Raw genomic sequence first — 12,711 nt, 5'->3', positions numbered from 1 at the left:
GCTTGGAAAGTTGGCAAGCTAAAATATGAACATAAAACTGCCCCTGGAAGCCATGTGTCTCAGGGAGCTGAAATTGCTGCACAAGCCAATTGAAATCCTGGAGAGCAGGGATGATCCCATAGGCACCGTCTCTGTACTTTTGGGACCCCAGAGCAGTGCTGGGCTCCTAGCCCCAGGGGAGTGAAAGGAAAGAGGAAAATGCTTGACCGAAATGTAGCAGAGTAAGACATTAATTAAAACATTGCTTTCATGCTGGAAACAAGCTGTAGATTCATTTAAGTGCCAGAGCTTCCATTAAACCTTTTCTGAAATCAACACATACTTGATGCATTATTTCATCTGAGATAAAATGTCACCATTGGGGATGGAATTAGTGCAAGTGTCCTTTCTGTTTTATTCACAAGCCTTCTCAATCCCTCTTCAAGTGACAACTTCAATAGCTATTGAAAGGAAAGGTGCGAGTGCACAGAACTAGAACATTTCTTACAAGGAGCTAAGAAGGTCAGCAGGGATTTCAAGGTTAGATGTGCCTTCTCCCCTTTTCTTAGGACTCTGAGGTAAAAGATAGTTTGTAAAATGCATCACTTCTCAATAAAGTGCGTGACTTTGGGAGTATACCAGCTAAGCATTCTAGGGGAAAGTACTATAATTATTAAGCCCAGCTTTAAGTCACTTTTTTAGGTTTTCAAATACAATAAAACAAAGTCTCAAAGCTTTTAATTTCAAGAGAAATGGTTTAGTTAGTTTATTTTTCAGTACATCAGGCTATAAAAGGTGCCTGGAGAACTTAGAAATTTTGAGTGCCCTGGTCCAGATGGAAATACTGGCAAGAGGAAGGACCAGTGGGCAGAGAAATCAGGAAATTAAATAGCATCACGTGGCAGTTCAGACCCCAGACTCAAGAGCGAGATGATGCTTACTATGTATCTGCTCTTAGCCAAATTCCCTAGCCTCTCTGTGCCTTGATTTGCTCGTTTATAAAATGTGGGTAATAGTAGTATCTTTCTCTTAGGGTTGTTTTGAGGATTAAGTTCTTTAATTAACCAATGTAACCCTCTTAAAAATGTACTTCACACATATTAAATACATCTTAGCAATTATTGGAAGACAGAAAAATGTTGGAAATAAAGGCAAATGTCAACATGGCCATTTCTTGTTAAATGTGGTGAATTTGTGTTGCCGCTAAACTCACAGAAACAGAAGACAGGACTCTTGTAGCTCTTGCATCCTGTAAGTCAGGAAGGCCCTAGATGGGTAACCGCTAGTGCAGATTTAGGGACTTCAGGAGAAGGTGCAGGATGCAGAAATCACAGGCACCTTCAGGGCATGGATGTTCCAGTTCAGCAAGCAGTCATGGGAAATGCTTGGCCACTCCCAAGAGTCCCTGGGCCAGCAGCAGCTGTGGGTCACTTGGGGAAGGAATAGAAATGGTTCTCAACCCTTGTTTTGTGGCAGTCGCTTCCCATCTCCCCTTTACAGTTGTGTTTCCAATGTTACAAAGCATAACGTTATGTCTTTTTCTTCAGTCGATAGTGGCTTTGGTCAATGTCTGCCAGAGTGAATGCTGAACCAAGCGTACCCTATGAGTTGGCAGAGAGTAAGCTGATGGTTCCGCTTCAGAGGTACAGTAGCAGCCCCAAAGGGAAGTCAAGTATTTGCTTGCACTTGGTCTTGTGAGCAAAGCTCAGAGGGAGACGTTTCACACAGTGACAGGGCTAAAGGACAGCATGGTGCTTTGATAAAGCACATGATATAGAGATATCTGGTAGTTGTGATAGTTGATTGTCATGGCTGACTTCCTAGACTTTGTTTGGAGATTTTTAATCCCCCCCACCCCAAACATTTCTCCCTCATCCACACCCTCAGTTGTAGTTCCTGAGGGGGCCAGGAACAGAAATGGAAATCACGAGACTCAGTGCCAAGGCTGCAGGCGAGGTTTCTAGGTCACCAGGGAATCTTTAGTATGTGGATGCAGTCTTTCTGAATATAGATTGGAATGTTTGTTATGTTTTAGTATCAAAACAAATGTGAACCCTTTCCCAATATATATTCTCTCCTCTAAATCATTTGCAAAAGGGATTGAGGAAAGGAAGATAATTATAAATTATTTTATTATCGTGATACAGAAGGGGTGGGAAGGTAAACATTTTCCTAAAATTTTCACTTGAAACTTTTGCCCTAAGTAATGATTGGTTAGTAGATTAAACTTTTTTTTTTAAATGTGCCTGTGCTCAACTGCTGAATTGCTATTAATTCTGCTAGACTATGCCATCAATACAAACTAATATTTCCACTTAGGAGTTATTTTCTTAAATGGTATTTATGGCAGACATCCATTAGACAAACTAGAAGACTTGCATTTGCCATAGTTTTGCAAAAAAAAAAAATGTGCTAAACATAATTACAGTTATTTTTTCTTCAGTGGAAATCTTAGCATTAAAATTTTATGCTCGTTCCAGAATCTGTTTGTCTAAGCAATTCTATGAAGTGATTGATCTGTTTGATTAATATAAAACTGTGACTCTATTGGTAACTTGGAATATATACACAGTGTATATATCTATGTCAGAAGTACTTAAAATGGGAAAAAATGTTTTGTAGCAAATAGAAAGACGGTAAGAGTATATTTGTTGTTGATGTTGTTTTCAGAGCAGAAAATGAGGTAGTGGAGGGTCGGGGCTTGAGGCAATGGAAGGTTCAACCAGATATTGGAAGACCCAGGTTCTTAGTCCCAACTTAGAAACTTAACTGAAAACTTTACCATGTCTCTGAGCCTCATTAAGTTTCAGATTTTACTTATGTAAATGAGAATGCTGCTATCTTATTCAGTCATCCCACCAAGTGTCTGTGAGGACTTAGCAATACAACATATATGAAAGTATTCTATAAATATATGGTGCTATTGATCTAAGTATGGTCTTTTGGGGCCCTATTCTCTTCTTGATATCAATATTTAGTTTTCTCTTTTAAAATTTACTTTTTTATTACACAAGGAATATATAAATATATTATCATAGAAATCCAAGCATTACCATAATATACAGAGAAGAAAATGGGAGATCCTTGACTCACCTATCTCCAAATCTTCCTTTCTGTTTAGTGGTGTCACTATAAACAGTTTGAATTTCCTTTCAGAAATTTTCTAAATACACATACACACACACATATATGCACGTATATAACATACTATTTTATTTCCCATAGTTTGGATCAAAAGTTTATTTCTAACTCACAGATTCAGCTTATTAAAATGAAAGGTTTCTTCCCCTCATTTTTCCCCCAACATGAAATGTGACATAATTAGTACTGCAATCCTTTCAGGTAGACGATTGATTGTGAAAAGTTAAAGATATACAGGAAGGGTGGAATGGGTTTGGTATCTGCAACAAGGACAAAACCCATTATACAAATGAATGTATTTCAGTTGTTGCCGTCACTGAAACCCCATTGTGTTAACAAATGGGAAATAACACTTCATGGCAGCCAATCTAAAATAATCTCTACGTGATGAGTAGCATTGGCAGGTCTGCCAAGACTCACCGATTCTCAGTGTGATCACATAGATTTCATTGGTCACAAACAGAGAAAAGCGCATGATTGCACTGAAAATGATGATGGCGCTGCCAGCCCAGAAATCACAGCTCAGGCTCGGCGATAGCAGACTATCACACCTGCCACTTGACAGGTGTGCACTAAAATTTATGAAAAGCTTTTCTAGCCAAGCCATCGGGCTGCTGAAAAGGATGGTGGATGCCTTGAGCCTTGACATTTATTACAGCTTTGCCAGCATATCTGTCTTGTAGAGTGTGATTTGAAAAACGATATGTCTAAGCATGATCTTAATAAGCTCATTTGTTCCGGGATCTCATTGTACTTGTGCTTGCTGATAGAAGAGGAGAGGGCCAACAGTATAAATAAGGGAGGCTTCCTGGGGAAATGGCTCTGCTTATTTCAATACGGAGACAGTCTGACGTTGAACATTGCTGGTTGCCTATACCTAAGAGAGGAATTACAGTGCTGCTTTGAGATGTTTCAGACTGAGGCTGCAGTTCTTTAATGACCTTGATTTCACTCAGTTTGATCAAAAACACTGAAATTAAAGCATGTAACAAATATTCTGGTAAAGATGCAAATGTATTAATATTAGTCAGGAAAGATATGTCTTTAAATGTATTTTAAAAGAAAACTTTGCATTTTTCTTATTAACCACCCATTTATAAAGATTCAAAATACTTTGCGTGGTTCCTTACTCATTATCAAAATACCCTTGGAAGCTAAAGATGGGGCCAGTAGCATCCCCTCTTGGTACAGGATGAGCAAGAGGAAGTTAAAATGCTTAAAAATGGTTCTCCCAGCCTTGTATCATGACCAGCCCACACACTTCTTGATTTTCAATGTACTTTGCTCTGGATAAATATAAGCCTTAGCCCACACCACCTATATTTGAAGACATGTATTTTGATAAATGTGCTTGCCTGTTAAGATAAAATACTCACGTGGGGATAATAGGACTTTAAAAAGCATTATTATGTTATCAATACAAACACTATTTCTTATCAATGGAAGACCCAATATTGTTTTTCTTTCTCTTACTACTGAAGTATTTCATTTAATAAAACTATTATCTCCCTTTTTTATACATCTAATGTCTTTACTCCAGCCAATTAGCATATCCTTTCCCTGCCCGCCTTTGTGCCTCCCAATCTCAGTCATCTTGAGGACCAGCCTTCCTGGTGAAAATAAATAAACCAAGAACGTTTTAAAGGACTCAGTTAACAAAATTAGAGAAAGAACAGTGATACAAGGACAGAAAAGAAGTCTATGAAAAGACTGTAAGGGGAAAGAAAACTATGTAAAGTTCTATGAAAATGAATTTTAAAACCTCAATGAAATGAAATGGACAATTTTCTAGAGAATATTGACTACTACAATTAACGCAGGAAAAAGTGACAAACATAAACAGAGCTATTGGTGTGTTCATAGCCATGGAGGAAACTGAAAATGCCATCAGAGTTTTCAGTTACCTTAAGGAAAATGGATCTAAGCAGGATAGGTTTACCAGGATTCTTTCTTATTTTCCAAGGGACTGATTCCCCATGATAAATTCTTCCAGTATATGGAAAATGATGGGATGCTACATGATTTATGTTAACCTGATAATAAAACTCAATAAACATGGTACATAGAAAGAAAACCACCCATCAGTCTCCTGGAATATACATGAATAAGTATGTGCAAAAGTTCAAAATAAAATACAAGTAAATTGAATCCAACATAATATTTTTTAAAATGTATTTTTCCTTACAGGACTGTACAGATAACTTACTACTAAGAAATTAAGTTATATAAATTTAATCAAGAGAAAAAACATTTTAACCTCAATTACTAAAAAGCCTGTGATAAATTTCAAAGTTCATTTTTAAGCCTAGTTCAAATGCCACCTCTTTCAAAAAGTCATCCTTGATTCCTTTGGCTGAAAGTAATCGCTGCTTTGAACTCTCATATCTCTGCATTTCTTTCTTGCACTTTTCACACTATATCTTGTATTATACAAATTGTGTATATATTCCATGCGCTTTACTTTGCTCTAATTGCCTACTGGTAGAGATTCTATTTGTTCTTATTTCTCATGTCTCATAGAATTCAAGTGAGGATTGCTTCCTTATATTTATTCTTGATGAATAAATAAATGTTTGAAATTGGGCACATTCTAATTAAAGTTATAAATGCCAGGATGTGTATAGATAAGAATAACAATTACTTATATAAGCATTTTCCTCTGGCATCATTTAATAATTGGGAACATCAGTATAAACCAGAGGTCAGAATGTAGCCTTTCTAACTACTATGTCATTATGATACTTCTTCTCTGACAATACAAAAGGATGGTATATGTTATTACATGATGGGGCTTATAGTAATATAACTGTATAACTGGGAAGATTATTGTTGCTCTTTTCTTTTTCATGTTTGGAGAACAGTTGTAAATTTTCTGGGCAATATGATAATGCAACAAAGGAAATTAATTTCTATAAATATTTGAAAACCGTGGGGGTCACAACAGTTATATTAGGAAATTCTACAGTAAATGGAAGTTCATATTAAAATAATAAGTACATTTCCTCTAAATAATTCAAAATGCTTTTGTCGAAGGTATCTCATATAATTTTAGTTACACATGCACTCATTTTATTATGGGTCTTTAGTAGGGAATTATATCTTAAGGATAAAATCCAAAGTGACCCCATATTATATGGAATTTTCTTCATAATGCTCACAAGAAGTGTGGCCCCATAATGCTGTGATTTCCAAGTTGTAAATTGTAGATATCTCTTCTACATATTTAGATTATTTCTATGTAGCTATTTCATAGAGAGGCTGCATGACTGTATTAGAAAAAACACAGGGTTTGGAACCAGATAAAGGTGGTGTCTTATTACTGCTCTGGCATTTATGTGGCTGAGTGAACTTAGGCAAGTTAATGATTCTAAACCTCAATTTGTTCATTCCCTACATAGGGACAAATACTTCATATTTATGCTAAAGATTAAATTATGTAATGAGCATAAAAGCACCTAGCACATAGCAAGTGCTTAGACAATGCTCTCTTCCTTACATGAAAGATCATGGATCACAGGGATTTCCGTGCCTTTGTTAAGTGTCCTAAAAAGCTCTTTCTTCTGAGGATCTAGAGGAAAAAATCATAGATTTCAGGAGAGCAGGAGGTCTGCTGTGTCTCAGTGAGTTAGCCAGTGTTTGGTACATAGAGGTGTTCAACCAGTTAAAGAAAAAAATGCATGAAACTGTTTCTGCAGTGTTTTTTTTTTTTTTCACTTTATGACCACCAAAAGCTGATATCTAAGCATCATGACATAAAATTGTTCACTGGCAATTTTAAATTGTTAAACTTATTTAGTATCTCTTTTGACATCTTTGCTCACACCCCTATATTCCAAATAAAAACCAAATTTATCTATATTCTTTTCTCTTTGGACTTATTTATAAAGTTATATTATTTCATATTTGTTTCTTCTACATTTATTCCTATTACTATGCTAAACCTAGTAGGATATGAACATAAAAATGCTCATTTAATCTTTTCCTCCAGTTGCTGTCCCAACTGGACCACACAGACTTTCCCTTTATCATCCCCTAAAGCCGTCTCAGACAGATCCCATAACTTTTTGATCATTATTAAAAACTTACTTTTAGTTGAACCCAGTTTAAAAGCATCTATCTCATATTCAATTTCATTATCTTCTCTTCCCCTCTTCCCAGGAATACCTGAACTTCATCTTGAAGTGGAAAGGAGGCACAGTCTACTCCACCATTCATTTTCCCCTTCTCACTTCTGGATCAGTATCTCTTTTGTGGTTGGAGTTTGGGAGGAGGGAATCAGAGAGTTGGAAAGGGACAGGTGTCTCTTTCTTAGTTGGTGTTGTGGTTTTCTCTCTGATGTTGCTGCTCTTCTAAAGAATCCAGACTGGCCATTGATGTTCTCTTGCCAGCAGACACACAGATGCTATCACTTTCATTGAAGGCATGGTTGAGTTCTTCAGGTGCCCTATGGGGATATCCTTACTACTTGCCAAGACTTTTCTACTTCTGCTTTTTCGTATATACCCCAGCAGGGTACCCACAGCTCCTCCTTACTAAGGTTATTTTTCCAGCAGGTGGTCATCTTAGATAGGAGTCAGCCTACCTTTCATTGTATCTAGTTGAGCTACAAATTTGCCATGCTAAGTGATGGAAGGGAAGGTTGCTACATGGTTGAACTCTTCTCTGCCCTGCTGTCTCTCTCCACTTCTTTTCTCACTAGTTCAGATAAATGCAGGGAGAAGATCAGAAAACTTGTTGCTGCGGAAGTATTCTAATGGGGAATGAAATGCCGTCTTCCTTACTCACTGGCATCCTCAACCTCTATGAGTGATTCTTTGGGATCTCCTTTCCCTCGACTCTCTGTGGACTCTTATTCTGAATACAGACAACGTCTCAGGATCCCTGTCACTCCCTCCCCCTCACATCTCTTTCCTATTTAGTTTTCAGTGTATTTAGGCTGCAGTTAGAAAGCTCTGGGATAACAGAAGATAATAGAGATAGTTTGGCTGTCTTCTAATGAATTCTGAAGCAGCTTTCTTTTTTCTTCCCTAATTTTGCTCTCTTCAGAATATCAGAAACTTGGCAAATTTTTGTCCTCAACTCTGGATCATAGTAACCAGATCTGGTGAAATAGGGAAAAAAAAACCTATTACCATTCTGTTAATTTCTAAAACATAGTGCTATGTTTTCTCTCTAAAATTTCAACTCAGAATGATGAAATTCTAATTTATTGTACAGATATTATTGTCTTTACCTTAGAAAATAAAAAATAAAGAGGAGATAAAGTCTATGAGGAGCAAATTTCTAAAAATTTCTCCAATAAAAGACTACAACTATCAAAGGATGGTGGTGGCAGGGTAAACAACGTTAATTGAAGCCAATTGCTGAAGCAAGCAAAAAATACTGATAGTGTGTCGTAAACTTTCAGTAAATATGGGTAGGTAGATACAGGTGGAACCAGCTTAATTCCAGTTCTTCTTCCCGATACAGCCATGTGCTGCTGTGAGAAGTAAGAAATGGAAATCTAAGCAAACTTTCCACGGAAAGGCACACATAGTCCGTAGGAGGGACGAGAGCCCTCTAGTGTAGACCCTCGTTCTGCCAAAAATCCGCACAGGCACTCAATCAGCTGTTTCAGCAGGAAAAGATCAAGTACATGGCTAACCCAAATAGAAAGCCTGTCAGTGGTGAGCTTTTCTCTAAGTTTTTTGTTTTTTTTTCTTGATGGGTTTACCTGAATACAGGAAAATACTTTTCTGAATCCAAAGAATATCTTTCCAGAGAGCTGGTGCCCTCTCTACCTTAGACATAAAAGTGCCAACAAAGAGGCCAGACTGAATCACACACAAAGACTGAAAGTACTTATATATGTCGTTTAGAAAGTAGATTCAGGTCAAGATATTTAAAAATCTCTATTTTAGGATTTTAGTGAAAACCTTTCATTTATTCTTGGAGATATTTGTAGCCAAGTAAGATACTTTTAAAGAGTTTGTAGCATATAACAACGCCAGAAATTATTTCTGTCTTTTAGATATCAAGAATTTTAGCATATATTTTCAAACGTGAAATTAAGATTAAGAACACGTTTCTATCATACTTTCAAAAAGGAGAGTTCTGAAAAACTTTTTTTCAAACAACAATCTTAGTTACCTACTGGCAGAGTCCAGTCCTATCAGAGAGTGGGATTGAACCAAAAAGAGGAACCTGAGATCAAGAATCAGAGGATATTACACAGGAGAGAGATAAGCAGAATCCTCTTAGTGGTAGTCAAGGGAAATACAAGGATGAGAGACATGTACTAGTGATACATCGCTACAGATTGGAGCAGAGGGATACAGAGAGGTCTAAGGAGATGAAATTGAGAGAATGGCTGATAGTAGATAATATAGGGAAGATTAGAAAAGTAAGCAAAACAGAACAGTTGTTGAATAACAAAGGGAGTCCAACTCGAGGATGGAAGATGCCTTAGAGGACTGGGACGGGGAGGGTGGGGGGGACTCGAGGGAGGGTGGGGGGGAGTCGAGGGAGGGTGGGGGGGAGTCGAGGGAGGGAGGGAATACGGGGATATGTGTATAAAAACAGATGATTGAACTTGGTGTACCCCCCCAAAAATAAAAAAAATAAAAAAATAAAAAAAAACAGAACAGTTGATTGGGAGAGGTTATAAAACAACAAATGAATTCACTTTATATTACATGGCTCAGCTTTTAACACTTACCTCGTCATAATTACATTAAAAATGAATGCTGATCTAACCAAGAATTATAATTAACTGGATTCTAGATGGGTAGGAAGTATGTGAGTGAAGGAGAGTGGTGGTGAAAGAGCTAAATCCTTATCATTCATAGTGAACAGAAACATTTTTTAAATAGCAGCATAAACCTCAGGTTTTGTAAAATGATTTTGGAATGTAATACTCAAAGATTTGATAGTGGTCACCTCTGGAGGATATAGAGAGAATCCTTGGGACAGTAATGAAACAAAAATTATTGCTGGTACATTCTTCTATAATAAATATTAAAAAGATAATCTCTAAGTCCATCTGTGTTGCTGCAAATGGCATTATTTCATTCTTGTTTATGGCTGAGTAATATTCTATTATGTATATATACCACTTCTTTATCCATTCATTTATCAGTGGACACTTAGGTTGCTTCTGTGTCTTGGCTATTGTAAATAGTGCTACTATGGATATAGGAGTGCATGTATCTTTTTGAATTATAGTTTTATTCAGCTATATGCCCAGAAATGCTGTTGCTGAATCATACGGTAACTATTTTTAGTTTTTTTAGGAGCCATACTGTTCTGCATGGTGGCTGCACCAGTTTACATTCCCACCAACAGTGCAGGAGGGTTCCTTTTTCTACACACTGTCTCCAGCGTTTCTTATTTATAGACTTTCTGATGATGGCCATTCTGACTGGTGTGAGGTGGTACCTCACTGGAGTATTGATTTGCATTTCTCTAGTAATTAGCAATGTTGAGCATCTTTTCATGTGCCTGTTGGCCATCTGTATGCCTTCTTTGGAGATATGTCTGTTTAGATCTTCTGCCCATTTTTTGGTTGGGTTGTCTGTCTTTTTTGATGCTGAGCTGTATGAGCTGTTTACATATTCTGGAAACTAAGCCCTTGTCAGTCACATCCTTTGCAAATATTTTCTCCCATTCTGTAGGTTGTCTTTTGTTTATAGTTTCCTTTGCTGTGAAAAAGCTTTAGAGATTATCATACTAAGTGAAGTAAGTCAGACAGAGAGAGACAAATATCATATGATATCACTTTTGTGTGGAATCTAAAAAAATGATACAAATGAACTTATTTACAAAACAGAAATAGACTCACCAACATAGAAAACAAAGTTATGGTTACCAAAGACGAAGGAGGGAGGGATAAATCAGGAGTTTGGGATTAAAATATGCACACTTCTATATATAAAATAGATAACCAAAAAGTACCCACTATATAGCACAGGGAACTATACTCAATATCTTGTAATAATCTATAATGGAAAAGAATCTAAGAATGAATACATATATATATATATAAAATATGGGATCATTTTACTGTACACCTGAATATAATACAACATTGTAAATCAACTATATTTCAATAAAAATTTATTAAAAAATATGAAAAAAGGAAAAATTTGATACCAATGAAAGGAAAAAGTAAATATTATAAAAGAAGTGGAGGAGAGACCCTGGGTACATTACTGTAGGGTCTGCTCGTCACTCCCATATATCTGCTCTCTTCTTCCTCCATGGTAATGGAACTTTTAGCTGATCTCATAGTAACCCAGAATAAAAACCATATTTGTCAGCCTCCTATGCAAGTAGGAACAGCCACGTCACATCTCTGGCCAACAAAATGTAAGCAGCAGTGTCCTGTGCCAGCATCCCAGAGCCTTCCTTGAGAAAGCATGTGTGTGCTCTCTGCTTTCTCCTTTACCGCCTCCTCAGCTGGCATTCCTCTCCCTGTCCTGCAGCTGGAAACAGGGTTGCCACTACCCAGGACCATAAAATTAAGGCTGCTCACAGCAGAGTAAGAAAGATAGCACCTGCTCCCTGACGAGGGGAGCACCCTCTCTCTCCTAGACCACTAGCCTTCCAAAATACTTAACAGTTATTTGGGGTTTCTCAAACTCACAGTTGAAGTTAATCCTAACGGATAAGCACATTTTGCAATATTAATATTAAACTTGTAATTCAAGACAAAAAATGAAAGTAAGAATCAGACATTAGAATAAGAAAGAAATTATGTCTCGTTTTTTTTTTTTTTTCTCAATCAATACAACAGAATTCTGGGGCCACTATAATCAGAAAGATTATTAGATCGGAATAAAAAGAATAGAAATGTTCAAGTATATATAGGAATGTGATTAATAATGCATTTCAGGTTAGTGGGTTAAAGTATAACCAATGGTTTGTTGTAAAATATATACATATAATATATAAATATATATATTAAATAAATAATAAATATATTAAAAGAGAAAAAACTTTTCTGGGACAGAAAGAGTGAAAATCAGCTTGTACAAAAAAGGAAAAAGCAGTCCTGCCATTCATCAGGCTTTGGGTATAGACACAGAAAAAGCCTGCTCCAAAGTTGACAGGAACCACTGTTTCTTCTGAGGTGATACAGCAACTGAAAAATGGCAAAACAATACTTTTTGTGTAATTACCATTTTTATACTAATGATGCCGCCCAGACGACTGTGCTGCGCCCATCTGTTACTGGGGATTCTCAGTTGCTAAGCCATCCTTGTCTGGTGACAGCACCCAATCTGATTTAACCCAGCTTCTCCAATCCCACCTCAGAAACAGTAACCAATTCAGAACTGATCCCAGAGCCCCTTATCTTCTCTTGAGAATACTTGTGTGGGAACTCAAAGCTGAGAAAAGACTTTTCTCTCCTCTCTCTCTCTCTCCCCTGTGAAGGGCAGCATTCCTCGGTTCCTCTGGAGTGCCTCGTCTCATTGAGTCAATAAATCCGATTTTGTTGGACTACAGACTTGTTCCTGTACTAGTCTTTGGCTGATTAGACTTTAACAATATAATAGTATAGCTTATAGTTTATATATACGAAGTTGGAACTTTATATATATATATATATAT

This window comes from Hippopotamus amphibius, chromosome 8 (genome assembly GCF_030028045.1).
Source record: "Hippopotamus amphibius kiboko isolate mHipAmp2 chromosome 8, mHipAmp2.hap2, whole genome shotgun sequence".
Lineage (NCBI taxonomy): Eukaryota > Metazoa > Chordata > Mammalia > Artiodactyla > Hippopotamidae > Hippopotamus > Hippopotamus amphibius.
Note: the sequence above shows the minus strand (reverse complement) of the source record.